The sequence below is a fragment of the Arachis ipaensis genome, chromosome B10, assembly GCF_000816755.2.
Source record: "Arachis ipaensis cultivar K30076 chromosome B10, Araip1.1, whole genome shotgun sequence".
Classification (NCBI taxonomy): Eukaryota; Viridiplantae; Streptophyta; class Magnoliopsida; order Fabales; family Fabaceae; genus Arachis; species Arachis ipaensis.
The window spans coordinates 129,741,158-129,749,271 of record NC_029794.2 but is presented as its reverse complement, the minus strand read 5'-3'; the positions used below and the strand labels follow the sequence as shown (position 1 = coordinate 129,749,271).

At 35.8% G+C, this 8,114-nt stretch overlaps 1 long non-coding RNA gene across 1 annotated transcript in view; it reads right to left on the bottom strand.

Moving 5' to 3' along the window:
• LOC110267469 overlaps positions 1-7,746 on the bottom strand; it is a 15,487-nt gene extending 7,741 nt beyond the window's left edge. The window contains exons 1-2 of the long non-coding RNA XR_002355122.1: positions 7,735-7,746; positions 4,375-4,382 (exon numbers count right to left, since the gene is read on the bottom strand). This is a non-coding gene — a long non-coding RNA (uncharacterized LOC110267469). The remainder of the gene's footprint in view (positions 1-4,374; positions 4,383-7,734) is intronic.

The window sequence follows — 8,114 nt, the reverse complement described above, 5'->3', positions numbered from 1 at the left end:
GTAACATCTAATTTAGATTTTAATTTATATATTCATAGGTTGAGTCAAACTATTTTAGAGATGGTTACGAGGCTTGCGAGACTAATATTTAAGAAAGAGTCTTAATTATAAGGTTTGGATTTTTTTCACTATAATTACTAATTTTTATGGTGATAATTAATACTCATTGCATTGGCGTTTTTACCGAGAATAGGCCAAACAAAAAGGATTATTTATTGTAGAAAATTTTATCCGGCAAACAAAGTTTAAAATAAGATATATATGGACAACGCTAGATAACCAATGATTTATCTGACTAACATGAATAATGGGCCCTAAACTTAGTTCAATTTAACTAAAAACACACTACACCTTAATTTTTTCACAATCCTAATTTTAACCATCCTAAATCCTAATCATCTACCCCTTTTTTACCTACTAGTAAACACGTTTCCTCTACTCCCAAACTGAAAGTGCAGTCACGGAGAGCCTTCACCTCCGGCGCGCCATTACCAACATCCTTTCTCCCCCTCCCCCAATTTCAAAAATGCAGCAGCCACGCCCCAACATCCCCTACCGCCAGCACCGCACCAAATCCTCCCGTGGTGTCCGTTGCAAACTGAACATCTAGCACCACCCAGACGCTCCTCCCGCAAGAATCAAAGTCGGCCATTCACGGAGGTTGTAGCGCCGCCAACCGTCCGCATCCGGGGTTGCACTCCATCGCACCTGACCCAGCACTGACCACCGGAGCTTCTTCGCGCCGCCACTGTTTTGGCGTGAACGCCCCCCAATGCCGTGGTTTTCTCCTTCTGTTCGCTGCTGCCAAAGGCTAGTTGTTTGCTGCTTGTTTATTTCATGAGTAGCTGTTCATGCAATGAATTTAGTTGATGGTTGATTGAAATGGATGTTACATCTACGTAAAGGTGTATATGTTTGATTTATTGCACTGATTTGAAAGAAAACTTACGGTGGTTGCTGCTGATTTCCAGGTTACTTTTTTTAATTTGGGTTATGTTTGTCCAGGCAGAGGAGCTCCTAGTCGGTGTCGCCGCGCCGCCAAACTTTCGCACCCGGCGTCGCACTCTCTCGCACCAGACCTAATGCTGACCGCCTGCCTCATTGCTGTTTCATTAAGTTAGTTGATGGCTATGGATTTATTTGATAACTAGATGTTTATTCAATGAATTTGGTTAAGTTATTGAATTTTTTTATTCTGTACACCATTTTATGTATTTGAATAATTGAACTCATTTGAAAAAAAAATGTGTGGCTGTTGCTGATTTGCATGTTCTTATTTTTTCATTACTATATGTTTCTAATTTTGGTTTAGTTAGGCCAGGATTTAAGTAGCATGCACAGATGTTTAAATGAGATGTTACCTAAATTTATTGAACTAGTGAATGTTTGTTGAACTATTAAACTACTGTATATGACGGATGGTATATTATTTTACTTATTCAAAATAAGATAGATGTTTACTTTACTAAGTACATGGATGGTTGGGTGTCATTCAATAAATTGATGTTTGTTTTGGTTACCTAATTAGTCTTTTGCTTGATTTACTATGTGAATTGTGAGTTTACCATTGGTTTATTGAGGACTCCACCCCTTAGTTACTTCCAGGCATTTGAAATGTGTAAAATGAATGTGAATAAAAAAATTTTCTTCTTCCGAGTGGATACAAAAATTGTACAATTATTTGAGCCTGGAATTATGTATACAATTTATTCATTCATCTTCGATTTTACAAGCTTATCTATAACTCTTGATTTAGTTCTCTTTATGTTTCTTTTGCTTAAATAATTGATTGAAATTTATTATAGCTGCGTAAGAATCAACCTAATTCTATATCTTTCGTAATTTGGCTTGAGTTTTCTTTATTTGAAAAAGTTGAAAAAAAAAAAAAAACAATTCAGCTTATCATTTGTTAAATTGATAACTCAGTGTGTAAAGATTATCGATCGAGATGTTATTAAATCACTTTTTCCATTTGTGTGCCTGTTCATCTTTTAAACCACTTGATATGACGGATGTTATATTACTTTACTTGCCAGAAATATCCGAATGTTTAGTTTATTATGTATCCGGATGGTTGGATTCTTTCAATAAATGGAAGTTTGATTTGATTATGTACTAGGTCTTTTGCTTGATTTATTATGTAGGACGTGAGATAATTGAATTATAGGTTGAGAGTTTTTTCAGTTGTGCTAGCAATTACAATTGTTAAATGGAAGATTTAATTACATAATAATGCATGAATTTTAAGAGTTTAAAATAAGGTAATAACAATTTTCTAGATGAAATCTATTAAGAACTTCTTACTTTATATTAATATTTTATTTGATATTGATTATGATGCAAAAAACTTTGTTTTCATCAATAGAATCTCTTATAAAATTAACGAGAGAAGTGGAGCTTCAGGAGAAATCTGGAAAGGAGGCCAATATGAAAGATGTTAAAGGAGGCTGCGATATTCTTACTAGGGTGAAAAAATATCAAACAATGCTGCCGAAACATGCCAAAGATGCAAATGACATAGTTGTACACAATATGAATAATTGTTGATCTAAAAAGTTACTAAATGTTTGGTCCTAATATTAGTGATAAATTGTGTAATAATGAGATTGCTAGTGATATGTATTTTATAATTTATTAATTTATATTTTAAGAAAATGACTAACTTAAATAGGATGAAGCGTGTTAGTAAAATTTCAATTTATAATAGGCACCATGCTCACAATATTTTTTAACAAAATTTTCTAATTAGGAAAAGTTATGTTAAATCCAATCCAAATCAAATAAACATCTAACTTAGTGAAAATAACTATTAGCCTACCTAATAAAATGAACATCCGACCTATCTTAGTTTCTCTTTTAATTTTTTGTTTGCCTAATAGAATTACTACACATTCCAATAAAATCAAGATATTTTTTTCTAATTGAAAAAGAATATCGGGTCTTAGTTAATAAAAAATAATTATCTTTTTTATCCTTTCATAGTAATTATTATGACTATCAATTTGCAAAATCCAACACATTTACAGACAAGTAATAAGACTAAACAATTGAATTTTTTATGAAAATGTGAGTGAGATAAATAACCATCCACTTTTGAAGGGAAACAACCATTCGAAATCATAGTAAAATGAACATCTGTTTTAGTTTAAATGGCTTAAAATATAGTACATGATACATCTCAATTATTGATGTGAAAAAGAAAAATCAATAATTTATATGGTAATGGATTATTTGTTCATGAAATTTACGGTGCCCATAGGACTCCAACAAAATTTTGGGATGGTAAATAGAGCATTATATGCAATATTTTAACAGACATAGTTCTTATTGAATTAATCAATTACATGAATAAAAAGACATTACAGAACTATGTAGGTCTATTTATAGCAATACATAAGTAAATTATTTTTGGTAGCTTATCTGCATTATTAACCAGGAATAGCACTACCCTAAAACAAACATAATCAATTCATATTCCATTTGTAGTTTTGTAGTCATACTAAATAGACCAATGAGAAAAACAATATTGTAAATGTCGCAATGCAATTACATTTCTCTTAGTGTTCGCCATCCCTGGGTATTTTGATGGTCTTATCCAGGCCATAGGTCTCACTAATGATAAGCACTTCCAGCAGAAGGGCGGCTGATGGTTATCAGTGGCTAAGAGAAGGGGGGTTGAATCTTAGCCCCCTTTTTGCTTGACAATGCTTGCTGGCCTTTGAAACCACTTCTGGAAACTTTTTGTCTTTTTATCTCGTAGCTAGCCACGGGACGTTTTCTTTTGTCTCGTCCCCAGCCACGAGACTTTTCTTTTTATCTCGTCAGTCAGCACGAGATATTTTCAGTTTTATCTCCTGGTCACCAGAAACAGAAATGGAGTAGAAGAGAGAGAAGATTACACCAAGATATATCTTGGTTCAGCTGCTAAGTGCAAGGAAGCCTACATCCAGTCTCCATCACAACAATGATGGAATTTCACTATAATCATCCTTGATTACAAATACCAATTCTCCCTAGGAACTACCCTTCCTATCTGGGACAAGTCCAGAATCTAAACCCAAACTGAACTTGACTTGGTCACAGCCAAGCTTTCAACTGTAAAGTGCTAACCCAACTTACAAGGGGATTCCCACAGAATCATGAAACACAACACAGATGTACAAAGGAACTCTAAGATCATCTATGGCTTTTTCTTTTAATTTTGCACTCTCTACCTTTTTCCGCTCTATGGCTTTTTCATACAAACCTCACTGTTTGCCTTTTCCATGAGACTCAAGACATGACAAAATTAAACAGAAAAATTACAAAATAAGAACATTGAAGGAGAATAATTTCTGTCAGCTTAGAGAGCTATGAGAACTCTGTGCCTTGCACTCTCACTCCTTACTCCTTGAATCAAACCCTGACTGTTCACCCTTACTTATAGGGAGAAGCCTCCAAGGTTGAAACCAAACAAACCAAGCCAATCTTCTTCTTCTTCTTCAAACAGAACCGGTTCGGCCAGAGAGAGAGAGAAGAGATAACTCATGCAAAACCCAATATGCAATTACCTCTAGTCCTTCCTTGGTCACCACTCTTCATCAATCCGAGCCTTTCATCCTTGCCTTGCTCTCCAAGATGAAATTCTGGCCCTTGATGCTTCATGATGATGATAGCTTCATCTGCTCCAATCTCTGCCTCTTCCATCACGTAGCCACTCTAGCTACCTCCTGTGATAGTTGAGTAGAGTCAGAGACAAGCCATCTTCTCCAAGGATCTTCTTCTCTGTTGGCTGAGATCTTCTTCTTTTTGGGTATGAGGAGCCTGAGATTACCTCACCAAATCTTACCATTCTTGGTGATAATCTCAGCCACTACATACTTTCAGTTTTCTTTTTCTTGCCATTATTGTGATAGTCTTTTGGCGTGCCTTTCCTTCTTTTCGATAGCTCAATGTAGCTTCTACGGTTTGCTGGGTAATGTCCGAAAAAGAGGAAAGAATGAATGAGAGAGAAGAAACAATTGGAAGAGAAGCAATTAAATGAATTAAACAAATTAATTGAATAGAAGTTGATTTTCCTTCCCTGAATAGCGTGTAGCCTTAATGCCATCAATCATATCAATGGCATTCTCTCTCATGATTCCAATGCTAGCAAATTAAATTTTGAAATCCATCACAAGAGAAGGATTGGGATCCGTTGGAGGTATGAAGCAATTTTGCTTCCTTTCTTAATAGGTTTCGGATCAAGCATTGGTTCATGTAGCAACAATTATTAATTTGGGCTTGTAGCAATAATAGTTCAATTTTGGCCCAAATAATGTTAACATTAATTCAGCAATGTAGATCAAAAAGATTTTTGTATCAATGCTGAATGTTAGCTTCAATTTGGGCTTATGATGATTTTTTTGAATTCTGGCCCAAATAATCACAAATTGCTTCAGCCACATAATATAGGAATCATTAAACAAGGCTGAATGATTTTAAGCATTTTGGGCTGGCAATAATTCTTTTCCTGTTCGGCCCAATAAGAAAACATGCATCACAAAATTATTAATTAACATATGTTAAATAAAAATCGAATTAATAATTTTGTAATTAATATAATTAATAATATTTAATCATCACAAATATTAATTTAGAGTTTTCCAAACTCATCAATCTCCCCCTTGATGACAAACATTATCAAAATTGAAATGGAAAGAAATTAAAGATTAGAGTATAGAGTATAGAGTACTCCCTTTGAAGATTTGAATTTCTCCCCCTTTCTAAATGTCACATGGCTCCCCCTTAATATATGCTATTTTTACCAAGGGAAGCTCTAACCTGTAACATTTTTAATCAAGCCTAAATTAACAATGTTATTCAGCATATCCAATTCTTACTACTGAATGCTTGATCTTATGAGCAGAGTTGAATGATAATCAAAACTCATTTGTTATCAGTAATTTGATTTTCAGCTCAAACACACACAAAACAATTTATGCAAACAAATTTTGAAGTTTCCTGAAGCTGTTCTTTGAAAATATTTTCCAATGTATAAATAAGAGCAAGTTAACCATAGCAAAAAAATTTTTCTCATCAAGCATAATCATCACAGACAATAGTAAGCTTCATATTTCTCAATTTAAAGGAACTGCCAAAAAATAAATTCAAAGACAGTAATCATTATACCAAGACAGATGTATCACCATTATATTCAACCAAGCATTTTACTAAGAGAAACATCAAGTAACAGCAGCATTCATAGGGCAAAGCAATTGCATTATCAACATGCATTAACAAGCATCAAGTGTATCATTTCAACAAGGGTGATCATGAATTCTCAACAGAATTTCATCCCCTATTTTTCAGTTTCAATTTTCAGAATTATTCCTCCCCCTTTTGGCATCAAGGGGCACCTGCAAAAAAAATATGACATAGCAAGCAGAATATCCAAAATATTTTCAAAAGTGTCCATAGAGTATCACAGAGTTGTAGTACTAACAGTAACAAGTCAAAACAGAGTATCAAATTGAGCCTAAGTGTGCCAATATTAAACACTAAACAGAAGTTTAATCATCAGAGAGATGAAACTCAGATTCCTCAGCCCCTGCCTCACTACCCACTTCATCCTCAAGGCTTTCCAGCATCAGACCGACCCTATCTTTACATTTCTTCCAAGCCGACTCATTTTCATAGGCTAGTTTGCGTGCCGACTTATGAAATTGTACCATGAGTTCTGACATGTTTGAAAATTCTGTGAGAATGTCTCTGATAGATTCAGTTGCCTTGGAGGATTCTGGCCGACTTTTAAAATCATCATCAGAAGTCACAGATTTCTTTCCCTTTTTAACAGCGCCGCCTCCTTTTATCATTGACACTTTGTTCTCTACAGCCTCATTCAGAAGGTCAATTTTAAAAAATTTAAAGATGCTGGTTAAGAACATACCATAGGGCATATTTTCCTTTTTGGTGCTCTTTACCGAATCCCACATATGACGGATCATAAGATAACCAAAAGAAATTGGAGTAGATGTAACAAGTGCAAAGATGATTAGAAAATCAGAGAGTGTTACTCTATTGTGAGAGCCGCTTTGAGGAGTCAGAATATGTGATAATCCTGTGAAGCAAGGAGTTGGTTGGTCTGAGAGCTTTGTGTGTAGGAGTAGTGCCATCCAAACCAGAGAGATTCTCACAGATGTGTTGAAGAACAACCTTATAGGTGACGCCGACTTGTGAGTCCCACCCTTCGGCCATGTATGCTCGCGGCCCTTCCTCCTTGTAGCCCAAGGCCGTTCCAACGGTGGCGGTATCAAGAGTGATGTGAACTCTCTTCACATATGAATGTATGGTACCATCTATGAGTCTCATGTTGGCGTAGAACTCTCGAACTAAACCTGGATAAACTGGCTTTTGGATGTGAAGCAGAGGAGTCCATTGAAGCAGTTCAAAAAGAGGAGACACATTTATTCCCTTGCTGGTGAGAGAATCCAAGTTGACAAGGTAGGTTGCACAGAGATGACGCTTCTCAAGGACTTCTTTATGGAATTCATATGAAGCACAGGAATTGAATCGGGCAGGGTCATAGTGAGAGTGTGTCTTGTTGAATTTGTTCTTGAAGTCCAAAGATTTTAGGTTAGCAGGTTCCTTGGTGTTGTGCAGAGCAAAGCCTTTAGATTTTTGGCCACTCTTCCCGGGTGTGACTTTCTTCTGTGGAGATGGTGGTGGAGACGGAATGGGTGATGTGTGAGACTCTTCCTCTTCCTCCACGGGAACTCTCTCTTTCTTCTTCCTTGAAGAGGTTTTTGTGGCAATGACCTTCCTTCTCATGGTGTTGGTTTGCTTTGAGGGAGGTGAGGGAGAAGATGATGATGTAGAGTGAATATGGAAGTGAGTATGAGATTGTGGAGTGGACGGTTTTTGAGAGAAGAGAATGCATTCACTTTTTCTGGTAGCAGTTTTCTTTTTTATGGTAGTGAAAATGGATGGAGATGGAGGTTAAAGAGAATGCCGAAGGGTGAGGTGAGTGGAGGGAGGTTAGAGAGGCATTAAATGCTGATTGAAAATAGATAGTAGAGGGAGTTAATGACCATCAAGAGGGCGCAGTTATTAACCAAAGGGGGTTTCTATTTATTTGAATTAAACTGAAAAAAAAA